Below are 15,443 nucleotides of genomic sequence, written 5' to 3' on the forward strand. Positions count from 1 at the left end.
AATAAGAAAGAGTTTCATTCATGAAAGATTCCACAAAATGGTCGTAAAAACAAATGGAAAAGCTGGGATGTTTTTTTCCTCTAGTGTAAAGCTTCCACATTCAACTACTATGAGCTGTAATTGCATCCTTATCCTGTTATTACTCAGGATGAAAATACCATATATTGATATATCCTTCCTATGTTAAGGCAAATTATTTTTGTGCCAGATTTTTATTAACTGTCAAAATGCTGATATAAGCTTCATGGTAGGGATTTGGGAAGCTTGGAGCAGTCCCAAGAGAGGCAGCAACAGGCAGAAGAAGGTAAGCAATGTACCCTGGATGCAATTTTTTTATATAACTGAGACTTTCATGACATGTTGGATAGCATGTATTTCTTCATGCACACCTCACTAAGAATTCAAACTGTACATTGAGTTTGGTTGAATAAATGAAACAATACAAAGATGAACAAGAGTACTGTCTGAATAAAATTTAATGAACTTGAATGACTCTCTTAGATGGTAAATAAAAATTTGAATAAATTTGAATAAAATTTGAATTAAAAGGTCAAAATTGTCTATTTACCAGACAGACAAGAGTAACTTCTGTATTGTCATTCTGAGTACACAATATGCTTTAAAAAAGTTTAATTACATACTTAGCTGATTGACTAATAGCTCTGGTGGGAGAAATTTTGCTCTAGTACTTTTGAATAAATATGTATTTACCCAAGATGGATCCTTCCTAGTCTCTTGAATAAAGGGTAACAATTGTTGTTTTCTATCCAAACATGAAAGGATAGTAATTAAAAGGAATCCAAAACCAGAAAAAGGGCAAAATAAGGTATTTTTGCCTACCAGAATAGCTACATGAAAACAATTTCATAGAAAATAAAGCAGTAAAGGAACACTTTTTCAATGTGCCCACAGGCAGTGTTCCAGCTATAAATATCCATAGGTGAGGAGGAAACTCCCTTTAAATCTTTAAATGCCATCAGCCATACAGTAATTCCCCTCACCTCACACTGGAGCAGCAGTGGCCACCAGCACCCACAGCTCTTTCTCTGCTGCAAAGCTGCCTCCTGACTGGTGAGTTCTCAGCCTGTGCTGCTTCACAGTATTGTTCAATCCCAGGTGAAGGACTGAATTTTTCTCTGTTAAACCTCAGGAGGGTCATTTCAGCCCGTTTCTCCAGCTGCTGAGGTCTCTCATGCAGCTCTCCAGTCTGCCTTGCCAACTGCTTACCCTTGGTTTGGTGTTATCCACAAAGCTGAATCCTGTCACACTGCCCAGATCACAGTTGGAGATGTAGAACAGTTGGGTTCAGTACTCAGCCCAGCAATGCTGACAGAGTAGGATTTTGAACAACTGAGTACTCTTATTTGAGCCCAATGCTCTTGTCAGCTTTTCACCCCTTTTATAGTTCCCCTACCCAGTCCATACCCTTCAAATTGGCTACAGGGATGAGAAATAAGTGGGGTTTTTTGAACTTTATCGTGCTGAGTCTATCATGTGGCTTCATACAGATACTGGGTGGGAAGAGAGAGAAAGAAAAGATCCTTTTAGGAATCCATAATTGCAAAATGCAGCTTGCCACTCTCACTATGCACTCAGTACATTTCTCTATTAATGTGCTCTTGGACATCTGTAATTTTTCTGATAAAAAACTACAGTCCTACATGACCAAGAGTATGAGTTCCTGCACAGAAGCTCAGAATTATGAAAATGACCCTCCATCATCATCAGAAAAGCATACATTAATTTTTAAAAAGATTTTCTAATCCCTCTTCTGCTCTGAATCTGGATTGTGCCATGTCTGAAATACATTCGAACATTACAGGGAGTAAACTTGCAGCTGGCTTTTGACTATTTTTTCCTAAGAGTTTGCTATGGAATAGCCTGTACAACACTGACAGTATCTGGTTGGAGGCAATAGATGGAGGATTGGCTTTTCCACTCATATCTGACCTGGAGAGAATTTGCAGCTGAAAGGAGTTCTTCCCTTGTTTTATTTTAGATTTGCACCAGAAGCTCAGGATTATCCTTCAATAGTCAGGATGCGAATAGGCTACATCTGTAGTTCAAGTATCAAGACTGTTCAGGGAAGGCTCATAACTTTTAAAAGCAAACATATACAGAACTGAGATAGAGATGGCCTAAGTGTCTGTATAGGAAGCACAGATCCATGTTTTCCAGAGGAAAACTTGCTAAATGTCTGCATTAGCCCAGTTCTAATGGTTCAACATAAGAACTGGGTGGGATGTCTGCTTTAGTACCACGTCTCTGTTGGTGACTAAGAAGGGATGCATGGAATGTACACCCTAAGGAAGACACAAAGCCTCACTGCAAATGTTTCTTCACTCTGAGTCTCAGACTTGTTTTGCTGAAAACCCTTGAAGGACCATTTTTTTAATTAATATGTCTGAATTTCTTTTTGGGCCCCTGAGAAGGTTTATGGCACTCACAGCTTCCAGCTGTAAGGGATTCCACCTGAGCTAAGAACTGTATACAAAGGTGACTCGTTTTGTTTGTTTTGAGCTTGTTGCTTTTATGATTCATTTGATGCCCCTTTGTCCTTATACTGGGAAGGAGTGAATAATCATCCTTTATTTACCTCTGCATTATCATGGCTTTATACATATCATAAAGGTCATTTATCTAACAGGCTGAAGGCTTCTACTCAGCTTAATCTCTTCTTATATGGAAGCCCCACACTTCAACCACCTGTGTTACCTTCTGCTGCACCTTTTCTAATAGTTTCATTTTCTCTTGGGGTGGGGGGATGAAGGTTATGCATCCTACTGAGGATGCAGCAACCATCTCCATCTGTACAGCAGCCTAGTGATGGCTGTGCTTTTGTTCCCTGTTCTATTTGCTTTTTTGACCGCTGCCAAGCTTCGAGCTGACATTTCGCAGAACTATTTATTATAATTCCAAGATCTCTTTTCTGAATGGTAATTGCTAGTTCAGAGCCCATCATTCTATATGCAAAGCGAGGGTTGTTTTTCCTCCTGTGAATCACCTCACAAACAGTGAATTTCATATGCTGCTTTATTCACCCTTCATTCATCTAAGAACATTCTGTAGCCTGCCACAGTTGACTTTTTCTTTTGAGCATTGCCCTGAAACATTTAGTATCATCTGCAAATTGACAATGTGCTCTCTACTAATTTTCAGATCCTTTGGGGATAGGTTAGGCAGCAGAGGTCTTGGCACCAATTCCTGCAACAACTTCTCCCTTTTTGCAAAAATGTCATTTGTTCCTACTTTTGTTTCCTGCTTTTTAGTAAAGTATTAATCCATGAGAGGACTTTTTCTTTTCAGGAGCAAGTGAGTCTCTTGAAGATCTTTTTGCCTGGGGAGGAGGAGGAAATCTTACTGAAAGCCCTCTGAAGATGAAGTAGACCATGACCCTGTGATGCCTATCTGTGCTCCTTCCACTCAATCCACTTCACAGGGCTCATGTGGATCTGTGAGGCATGCCTTGTCTCAAAAAAAAAAAAAAAAAAAGTGATCTTGTCCAATGTTGTATCTGTCTGTGCATTTATGAATTCGGGTTTTAGTGCACCTTCTGTCAGTTTGCCCTACACTGGTACCAGGCCTACAGATCTTCATTTGCCAGTGTGAAAAGAAGAAAGAACAAAAATGCTGTTGCTAAAAACTGCTGGGGAAGGGAAGTGGGTATCTTTTGTTTTCTGCTCTGACTCGCTTCTGGTAGGTTCCTATCCCAGCAGATGTGCTCCCTGCTACAGTGTATGACAGGGCTCAACAATAGCTCTTCTCCCCCTGCAATGGTAATTCAAGAAGCAGTTATTAAGTAGAATGAGGACGCTCCTCATGCAAGGACATGGCTGACCTTGGAGTCCTCACACAGGTCCTAAACAGGACTGTCACAAATAAAAGTTTCACACATGCAAAGAATGATTAAAAAAATCCCAACAATGAAGACTTCAGATTTGTTCTGGTTATTTATGGACACAGCTATGTATTGATGTTCAATGAAACACATTTATATGTATTTTCCCATGTCCATCAGTATTTTAAAAAGGTAAACAGTAGTTTCATAGGATACTTGGAGCTTTATATGTGCCATATGACAACAAGGTTGCCATGGAGACTCCTCATCCTTGAATACTGATGTAATTAATGTAGAAGAATTCGGCTCCTTTTATCTACATGAGAGTTGCAAGACAGTCTCTTCTTTTTGTCGACTTCTTTTTGTCTATATACATGCTTTGTGTAACAGAGCAAGGCATGTAAATCTGCAGTCTGCTGACCTCTGAAACAAGGCAGAAAATATAGAAATACAATGGTTGCTGCTGCAAGCAAAGACTGAGACTACAGCCTGTGTGAAAAATGTATCAGTAATGACACAAGAGCAGCTACTTGCAGGAGGATGCACACAGAGCAGAAGGAAAGTCAGAAACATGATGGATCACAAAATGGCAGCTCCCCACCAACTCTCTTCTTCCTGGTATTATCAATAATAATTTGTCACAAGTGATAAGGAAACATCTCTTTAATTAGTTAATTGATGGCTTAGCAGTCAGCCAACATACAAATGACTGACCTGGAAAATTTTCTTTACCTGACACTACAGAAATTAATGTGATGTTGTTTGGTGATTATCACCAAAAGTAAATGTTGCATAACAATGTAATGCTTTGGAAAAAAGAAATTTGCGTATTTAAGAGCTGTTGGGTGAAGAAAGGGATGTTGACCTTAAGTCAGAGAAAAGCTTCTCCTGCAACTCTTTTAATTCTTTATTTATATTTGGGATGCTCTCCAAGGCTGCACCAAAGTTAGGCTGTCTTATATATTAAGGCCACTTAGGTTTTTCCTTCCATCCTGTCTATCATTAGGGATTCACATCCTGCTGGACTGCTAATGAAACCATGACTGCACGAGAGATAAGAAAATGAGCTATTAGAGCAAATAATAATGGTTTCTACACTATTGTTTAAAAGTAATTTTTGTCTTGATTTTGTTAACACACCACTTCAATTTCAGCACCTCATGTTCTGTATAGATCAGGAAGGTTTTGTTAGAATTTCTACACTTCTAGCTCTTCACGTAAGAATTTGAAATAAACACCCATTAGACTGTCTCTTAACAAAACACCCACATTATTTCTGGTTTTATATATTCCAGGGTATGCTGTCAGAAGAAAGTAATATAAGTTCTCAATTTGTGTTAATTAAATCAGCTCAAATGCTGAAAGATAATCTCTCATGCTGAACTCACTTAATGGCCTTTTTTACATCATGAAAGCATAAACTAAACATAAACTGTAAAAAACTTGGAAAACATCACCTTTCTAATGCTTTGATATTTCCCATGATATTCAGTAGAGCTTCCAGCAGATTTCTTTTTTCACCTGTACTCTTCCATCATCTGCTATTTTTGATGTGGAAATAGAGGAGTAATAGCTACTGATAAAAGCCATGCAACTTGGTCCTTGTAACTTTATTTTTGAGGTAAATAAACCTCAGCTTTGCCTTCAATACATGGTCCAGTTTTGCATCTAGATTGAAGTTGTCAAGCAGCCTTAAAAGGAAGCAGACTTAAGGAGCAGCAGTCCCTTCTGGCATTTTGGTAAGAGAGACCAGACAAGCCACAGCACTGCACTGGGCAGAGCACAGCCAACAGGCTCTTGGTAAATATGTTATCAGAGGACATCTGATCCCTGTAACAGCTGGCCCTTAACCAGAAGCCTGTACATTCTGGTATACACATTTACTAAACTGCCAAGCCCAGAGTGGTTACCTGAAAGATCTGGGATGTTTTGGTTTTGCTTTTCAGGAAGAATAATCTCAGTTCTGCTACCTTCAGTCACTCAGACGTTATTCCTCAAACATTTACTTGAATTAAGGGGAAATTCACTGATTAGGTTTATACTAAATGCATAAAAACCTGTCAGGATCCAGTTCTAAATAGTAGAACTATATGACTGCATATGGTGTTTGAACTATTGCTTAGAAGTACATGACAGTAAGAACTCATCACATGTCCAACAACGGGTAGAAGTGATCTGTATTATCACAGGTGTAAAGTTTTCTCCCTTCTCAATGGCTCAAACCTCAAGAAACCATCAAGCTTCCATTTGAGTTTTTCTGTCCCTGCTCCCATCCCTAAATTTAAATAACTGAGGGACACTTCTGAAAGGATCTGCTGAAGCTTATACACCCTGTGCTTTAAAACCAGTAAGACTGAGAATTTCCTAGTGCTGCTTCGATTTCTTCTACAGCATAAAAATATTTTCAAAAGCAGCAGTAAGGTACTCACTGTGGCAGAAACTAGTACTATGAGAAAAAATATAATGGTAAAATCTGTTTCTAATGGCTGACAGGCAGACACAAATGCAGTATGGGTCTTATGTTTTCCCAAAGCTATGCACTGCATTATGGTGTTAAAATGAGGACCTTCCACAATGAAAAATGAGATGAGTTTTCTCCTGATGTTTGCTCTTCTCACCGTGAATTTCCCATTAACTGCTGTTTTCTTTGGCAATCAGATCTTTTTATTTTCTAGGAAGTACTTCGTCATTTCAGTAGAAAAATGGACTGTTCACAGAGTTAACAACTTAGGAGTGTGTTGAGAAAGGTATCTGCCCCGACAGGGTCTTGTTTTTCATCTCTCTGCTCAGGTAAATGCTCTCAGTGAAATAAACAGGATTGTGTTCTTTGCAGGGCGTTTCAGGAACACGTGTAATTGATCACATTGCTTGGATCCAGTGGGGCAGGATCTGTGCTAAGGATGAAGGAGGGTGCTGGATCTGACAAAGAGCAGAGCCGAGTCCCTGTGGCACGAGAAGGTCTTATTCCAAGATTCAAGGGAGAAGTTTTTCTGAGAAGCCACTGGGTAGTGCAAACCACTGCCAATGACAATGCAATAACAGAATAATGTTGCTAATTGAGTTTCAGTATGTTTTACTTGATTGGCTTAATAGCAGTGAAAACACATACAGGTAAATACACTTTTGGCTCTTACAAGTCATTCATGGAGCCTAAAAGGACTAGAGCTGAATTTGTAATGCTCCCAGAGAAGTCTTTTTTAGGTTCTCTTTTCACATTATTCCTATTAATCCCAAAGACTGTACAATGTGTATTTTTAAATTACATTTAACAGACAGTTCAGTTCTGACAGCAAGCTGTTATCCCTTTCTAATGTTATCTTTTTGTATTTTATGGGTCACAGACTAGGACATATGAAAACTTTCCCTCATGCTGCCAGCACAGGACAGCCAGACACAAACCCCTGTATCTATCAAAGTTAGGCTATCAGACTAAAAACGGTCTGTTTTGTTTTCTTAGAGCTGCTCAGCACCCTGGCATAACTGAGAAGCCATCCCAATAATTTTCTTCACTTGTTTCTCCCACAGTTGTGAAAAACAGGGTGAGGAAGAAATTACATTCCTTACTGTAACAACATGCTGTTCTCTTTCTTCTGGGTGCTTGGAGCACTAGTCTTGGGTGCAGATTTCGATTTCCTATCTGGTTTTCCCCATCTCTGGAGGCTTTGGGGACCTCACTGCATCTTCCAGTGCCTTGGTTTCCCACCTGTGCAAGCTAGAGTATGGCTTTTCTCTCGTTGGCAGATTGATAAGCAGAGAGAGCTCCCCTTGTAGTGCCAAATACCAAGTTAAGAACACCCATCAAAGATATCTAATTTGTAGCAACTGGCTCCACGTAGGTCTGAGACCCTTTTGGCACCTTTCTTTAATAATAAAATGGACAGGCAGCATATTCACAAAAGACTGTAAGTCAGTATCAGTGGACATGAGCAGGACATTGGGGTGTTTCTACAGAGGAAGGGATCTGATGGTCTTTTTCCCCCCAGGTTTTTTCTAAACCTTGAGAATCAAGTTTTCAGTTTAATTGCCAGTTATCAGAGATGAGGTCTGCCTGCCCCGGCTTCGGTGTGGTGCAGGTGCTGTGTGATACACTGCTGAAGAAATGTGATTTTAGGGCTAATATTAAGTTCTTTTATCACAAAGCTGTTGTCATATGAAATACAGTACCAGCATGTGTCAAAGGAGAATCGTGAAAATAACAAAACTGAAAAAGCTCCGTAATCCTATTTTTAGGGGTAGTAAGATCTCTTCTAATCGATTCCCCAGGACATGAAGTGCAGAAAACTGAGTCATACTGCAATGATTAGAAAGAGATTGCTCCTTCTGATGAAAGTTTAGAAGAAGCTGAGACTGCCATGGTCATGTCTGTTCATTTAATATAGGCTGGTTACAACAATCTTTTGGACAAGTTGACCTAATGATTCAAAATCTTTCCTGCTGCAGGTAGAAGCCATTAGCCATCACAGTCACATATCTGCCATTTAAAACCACTTCAACTCAGATCCTGCTCCTGGCTGGGGTGATGGGATGGGCCCTGCCATCCCAGGGGAGCCACTGCCATTTCTAGGTTCCCAGAGAGCCGATGACCAGGCCAAGCCCTGACAATGTAGACCCAGAGTCAAATTCCTGAATAAAAGTTCTATATTAAGAGCAAATCTTGATCAGAGTCTCAGATTTCAAAGTTACAGAAGACTTGCAAAAATTTTTCATCACCACTGAACTGCTAAAACCATAAATATGGAAAAAGCAGTAGTCTCTCCAAGTCTTCAAACTCTCTAGGAAAATTCCTATTTGGCTGTTTTTCAGTGTCTTAATAAGCGTGCTTAGTCTGGGTAGATCATGCAAACACTGCCTATGTTAGGAGAAATCTTATGTGCCAGCTATGGAACGTGTAAACAGAAGTTTGTGATTCATCACTGAGATGTGTGTGCTCACACGTGTGCGGTGACAGCAGAGCAGAGCCTGGAACCACTGCTGCAGGGCAATGTGACAGCGACCCCATTCCCCCCAACCAAAATCAGCCATAAAAAGTATTCCTCATTCTTGGAATTCTTGGACAATAAGGCAGAGACACATAAAGAAAGGAAAATCTCCTGCGGGACAGTTGTGATTATATGGACAGTGGCCTCTTATTAGAATATTTGTCTTCACTGGGGCTAAACCCTGTTTGGAATTATTTCTCCCTTCCCCACAGATTTATAGCTCCTTGGAGAGAAGGAAACAGTTTTCATAGGGCACATTTCAACAGCCCAGCAATTTCTTGCTTTATGTATTAACCTCTCCGTGAATCAGGTGAGCGTGCAAGGGTGCAACAGGGAGAGTGTGCGTGGGCAGAGTGTTGTCGGGAAGCTGATTCTGCAATGGGTTTGTTACTGGAGTGACGAACATCCGCGTAATCAGAGACCTAATAGCAAACTTGTGGTCAACGATGTGTAACTTCAGCTGGATGAGAACCACACGGTAGCACAGATGTCTGAGTGAGGAAAGCAACCACAATTTTAATAACCAAGATTATCATTAAGGCGAAGCCTAAACACGTTAATGGAAAGTGAACATTTGCTATACTGCACTGTGTATCTCCATGCAGGTCAGTCCCACAGCAAAGAGAAATTCACTTGTGGGAACACTGCATGATTTTAATGCAGAGTCACACTCATCCTTTGTTTGTTTACTTGGTGTGTGCTTGGCATGGAACACACTGCTTCGGAAAGGGAAATGCCTAACAGAGCTTCCACATTACAAACACATATGCTGCCCTGTTATTCTGAAAGCTCAGCATGAAGCCCTTTTTCCCATGGTGGATTAATTCTGTTAGACAGGAAACACCCACATATTGCCAGACTTCATCACCCCCCTGCATCTTTCAGGGTGGTTCCAGGAAGGAAATTGATAGCAACTTTTCACTTAACATTTATTTATAAGTTTCTTATTCTCTTCCTAATGTACTGCATTTCAGGGAACAAGGAATTGATTCCTCACTGATTCTGTGAAAAAATGGGAAGCCATTAGCCAAATTCCCACAGTTATAATAATGAATCACACTCCTTTATGCCTACAAACATGCATTTAGGTAATGAAAAGCATGTATGGCCAAGGATGGAAGAAGATATGTAGGAAAAGAGAGAAAACACAGAAGCACGCAGGGCTTTTCTGATATGAAAGGGAAAATGACATTAAATTGTTGATGAGAAGAAATTGCTACATTTGAAGAGGGAGGAGGAGGCACAAGCTGACTTTGAGGCAGCTGGCACAAGGACAGTCTGCCTAGTGAGCAAACAAGAAAAGCAAAAGACCTCACAACAATCTCTTCAGAAACTTTGTGGACAAATGTGGAAGCTCACTTGTTCATTTATTCTGTATATAACCATGGTCTTTCTGCAGCCAGAATTTTCAAGTAGCAGGTTAGTGCATGGCACCAGGAGCCACTCATGTATTGCAAGTAGCCAACATGCAGAACGTGTTTTATCCTAAGTGCCACCATAACAGAATCATAGAATCACAGAAGGGTTTGGGTTGGAAGGGACCTTAAAGATCATGCAGTTCCAGCTCCTGCCATGGGCAGGGACACCTTCCGCTCTAAGCCCGATCCAACCTGGCCTTGAACACTTCCAGAGATGGAGCATCCACAACTTCTCTGGGTAACCTCTGCCAGTGGCTCATTACCCTCACAGTACAGAATTTCTTCCTAACATCTAATCTAAACCAACTCTCAGTTTGAAGCCGTTCCCTCTTTTCCCCATGACTACAGTTCCTGATGAAATGTCCCTCTCTGGTTTCCCTGTAGGCCCTTTCACAGATTGGAAGGTGCCATGAGGTCTCCACACAACCTTCTCTTCTCCAGGCTGAATAGCCCCAACTTACCTTGTCTCCGTAGGGGAGGTGCTCCAGTCCTGAATACTGAATTGCAGTATTGAATTATGATTTTTTTTGAATCCATTTAAGATACTTTTTTTTTTCAGCCTTAAATTAGGGTAACTAGCTTTTATTGTGGGTATTGGAAACGAGCATCAGAAATCCCTATCTTGGCTTATCTTTCTATAGCTCTGATCCCTGGGAGGCTTGACACAGACATCACAGGTAGTGGGTAGTGGGCACAGCATAGTCCTGAAAGAGTTTTTCACAATAAACATAGATGAGGAGAAAATACTGAAATGCACATGAGAGAAGCTGCCCGATGGGCTGCGCTGGTGGAAATCAAAGACTAGTCTAGTATTTAGAATCCAAATAACTCCTCCCTGGGAGTCCAGGCTTGTTTATCTTTGAGTCTGAGCACATGGACAGTAGTGTGTGGGGCACAGGTAGAAAACAGTGTAGATACTTATCCTCCTTTTTCTCATTAATGACTCAGAGGCTGAAAAGGCAGCTAGTCAATGGTAAATACATCCCTACAGATTCAAAAGCTGTTATTGTTATGTATCTCCACCGTAACAACAGATTGATAGGCCACAATAAAACAGATGGGAATTTCATAGCATCTCAGTAATGAAGCAGGAACAGGCCAATGGGCCTTAACAATAGCTATGAGTTTTTCAGCACCAGGGATCTCAACCATACTTTAACCTTATACTACCTTTCTGAGTTATGATTTAATATCCCAAGGAGGTATGCAAAAAAATGGAAGCACCGAGTATTACATGACTGAGATAATAAGCAAATCAACAGCAGATCCAGAAACAGAACCCAGGGTTTCTAACTTCCAACCTTGTTTCCTCAACACCCTCTCTAAAATGGAATTGTTTGCCTATCTCCCTAGCAACATATGGACCAAAAAAGCAATCTAAGGAAACATCATCCCACATTAGGTCCTGAAAGGTGTTTTGTACAAAAATCACCTGTTCTGGCTTTCTGTCCATAAGTAGAGAAATGTAAATCTGCTTTGGTAGCCTGCCAAATGAGGTAGAAAGAGTAATCATGGTCCACAACACTGGGGCAATTTTCCATAGGAAATTGCCTGCCCCATTATTTTTGTTTATGTTGGGTTGAAAGTTCAGAATCTGCTTCCAATTTTTTCCATCCCTAGAATGGTGTATTTCACAGAATTAGAACCATGCTGACCTCAGTCCCAACACAGCATCCATACATGTGCTGTCATAGGGAATTGCTGATGCTCACTGACTCATTGTGAATGCAGTGATTGTCACTGCTGCAGTGACAAGGTTCTGGATGGTTTTGATTAATGCTCTTTGACTGGTTGAAAACAAGAAAAGAATGACTATACATTTTTATGATCAAATTCCCTCATGGAATATAAATAGAAATATAATAAATGTATTAATTGTCACAGGAAGTGAGTTGAAGAGTCCAAAAGATTACTTGCATACTTATTGTCCTAAATCCCTTGACGTCTGGCAAATTGCAAAAGATTCCGGGCTTCCACAAAATGCAAGTCAGATTAAAATGTGAAGCCTTACAGTTTACAGGATATAAAACTTCATAATCCTTATTTAATAGTTTGAGATTAATTTCAGTTATATATTTCCTGTTCATCTGTTGAAGTATAGAGCTGTAATCCAGAAAGAAAATAATGATATATAATGAATTCATTATATTAGATTATCTTGTCTGGACTCTTTGTTCGTATTTTCAATTCTGAAACTCCAGAAATTACAGGTAAGACTTAAAGTTCTAGAATAATTATTTTTAACTAACAAAAAAGTTTCTGCTCCGGGATTTCTTTTAAAGCCAACCTATAGAAATAGTTTCTTACCCCACCACTTCTAAAATTCCATTGAGAGGCAAAAATGGACGAACCAAAGAACCAAAACTCTATTTCAACTTGCATAAAAAAGCATCCTATTAACTGCTTTATTAACATACTCCGTATCTAGTGTTAAGATGGCAACCTTCTCTCAATTTTCTAAAAGCTATAAGGAAACAGGTTTACGGTATCTGATTTTGAGATACAGAAGTCCAGCAAGGAGTTCAGGTGTCAAAGGAAGCGTCTGTAGAAGTTTCAGCACAATGTTGAGACACGCTAGCTATTTTTAAAGAAAAAACAACCAGACTGAAACCCTTGGACCTCTGTGCTCTCATGGTTGCCTGCTTCCAAAACCTGACCTACTCTACTGAAAACTACCTCCAGTATTACTGCAATAATCCTGTGAATGTAGGATATTGTAAATCTTCTCTTCAATTGAAAACTGCAGATGGAGTCCTACCACTTTGCTTCAAAATTGTGTATTTCCTTGCAAATTGGTAAAATGAATCATAAAATAAAGAGTTCAGCTCATACACTTTATATGTAATGATGTTCAAAATGCAAAAGTGAAAAAAAAAGCTATGTTCTAAAGTAAGACAGAAGAGAAAAGATGAACCAGTCTGGCCTACAAAATAAAGTAAAGCAGAATTTGGGAACTTAGAAGAACTTACTATGTATCTTTAAAAAGACTCTACCAAATAAAATATAACCTGCCCATACTCAGTCAGTGATGCACACATAGAGGAAAAGAACTAACTGCTACTATTATTTCTTTCATTCTCAGACAAGAATTTAAACAATCTGCTTGAATGCACGGGAGATTCTCTGGAAGAACAGCAGCCCTTTTCTTTACAACATATTCCTGAGAGCTCCAGGAGAAAAATCATTAGAGCTATGAGGGTCTTTCTCTCTGTGGTACTCCCAGAGCACAACCAATATTACATTCCTTTAGAGATTTCCCCCCTGAGGCAATGGAGGATAGTCTACAGCTCCAGTACTCCAGCCAGTCCCTATACCTCATTTAGCATCACTGCTGCAGCAAGGCCATTATTTATACTGGCTTTATATCCATGATATACATGAGGCACAGCAAAGAATATACCCAAAGCACCGATCTTAGCTTCTCACCTTCAAAAAAAAAATAATCTCAGGATGGCAATACTGGATCTTCTGATCCAAACACTAAGGAAATATTTATTTATAGTAAAAAAGGCTTCCGTGTCTCATGAAAGTAGTAGCCATGAAGACCAGAGTTATATGAGCTGATGTTTCTATTCAGGTGCAACTGTTTTTATCAATATTATTTGTACTCTTATTTTCAGTGCATTTGGTGTAAAATGTAAGGTATTTTTAAAAGAAAAGAGTGGATGTGGCACTCTTTGTGCTGTGGTCTAGTGGACAAGGTGGTGATCAGTCAAAGGCTGGACCTGATGATCTTGCAGGTCTTTTCCAACCTCAGTAATTCTGTGATTCTATGAAAGTTTATAATATCCCCATTAAATAATTTATAACACTTAAACCTCTAGGAAAGAATATTAGAGGTAATTGGCCTTGATGCAGTGAAAACTGTCTGCCCTTGGATCCAGCTTGCAATGCTCAAGTGCTCAGGGCAGTCAGCTGGATCTCGGCAGTGCTGATGTCATCACGTGTCACTGTCTGAAGATCCTGCCTGCCACTAAACATCAGCAAGACATTCAGCCTTTTGCACATGAGCAGTCAAATGGCTGATGGCCTGTAATTCTCAAATGATAATAAATCCAAAGGAAGGAATTGCTCTGCTAAATGTCAGATGAGTCACTGCTCGTTACAATGCGAGGGGTAAATGTGGGGCTGAATTTTTTGAAGGGTCAAACACGAACCTTGGTGGATCTATAATGGTTACAATATCTTTTGAAACCTGAATAAAGAAAATCAGAAGACAAGAATATCCTCCACAGTGTTTGGGAGTGTTTTAATACTCAAAAAGTATTATGTATTAAAAAACCGTAATCTAACCTGTTGAAAAAGCTTGGAATAAGAAGATATTCCCTGCATGATGTTTGAGACCACTTGATTTTTTGGTCATAATTGAGTCTGAGCTGTTATCTGAAAAAAAACCCATGACTCATATACTCTCCTGCAGAGATTAAGCATTCTGGGCTCAATTAATGTTCTTTCATAATGCCCTGGGCTTCAAAAATAGATCAAAACCCAAAACAAAAAGAAATTGTTCTTTTGAGAAATAGGGTATTATGGTACACCCAGAGTATGTGCCAACCTACTGAGTCTTTTTCAACGTAGCATCCTGACTGCATCTGAACCTTGAAATCCAACAGACCAGCACTTCTCCACAGTGACAAGGATGGTATCTCTCTTCTTGGAGCTAATCCTAAACTTCTTTTATTTCTTTCTTCTTATTTCTTTTATTTCAAATTGCCTGAGGATAGGCAATTTGCTTTGGCCCTGTACTAGGAGAAAGTTGTACCATCTCCTGCTGGTTCAGCCCCACTGGCTTCTCTAGTGGAAGAGTAAAAAACATCCTCTCCACACCTTCCCCTGCCAAACAGTCATGACTGATACAGATCTTGGCTGATCATCACACAAGATAGTATCAGGCTGCTTCTGGTACAGAAAGGCTGCCTCCTCCAGTCTCCTCTTAAAATCTGCTTTTGGTTTTACTGCGGTCAACCAGTGGCCAACTCAGCTTTGTTAATAGAAAGCTTCCTCTGCCAGGATTTACCTTACATCATTTCAAACACTTAACACATTAGATGTCTACTCATACCCACTGCCTAAATTCCTGCTGTGGTCAATTGATAGAGACAGGCAGCACTCAGGGATGATTTGCTCCACGTGACTGGGATGCTGACTGTGGAGACATAACGTGCTGCTAGAGGATGCCTATTCCCATTTCTCCCTTGACTAACTGAG

The sequence above is a fragment of the Myiozetetes cayanensis genome, unplaced genomic scaffold (genome assembly GCF_022539395.1).
Source record: "Myiozetetes cayanensis isolate MyiCay16 unplaced genomic scaffold, myiCay2020 scf5-8, whole genome shotgun sequence".
Taxonomy (NCBI): Eukaryota; Metazoa; Chordata; class Aves; order Passeriformes; family Tyrannidae; genus Myiozetetes; species Myiozetetes cayanensis.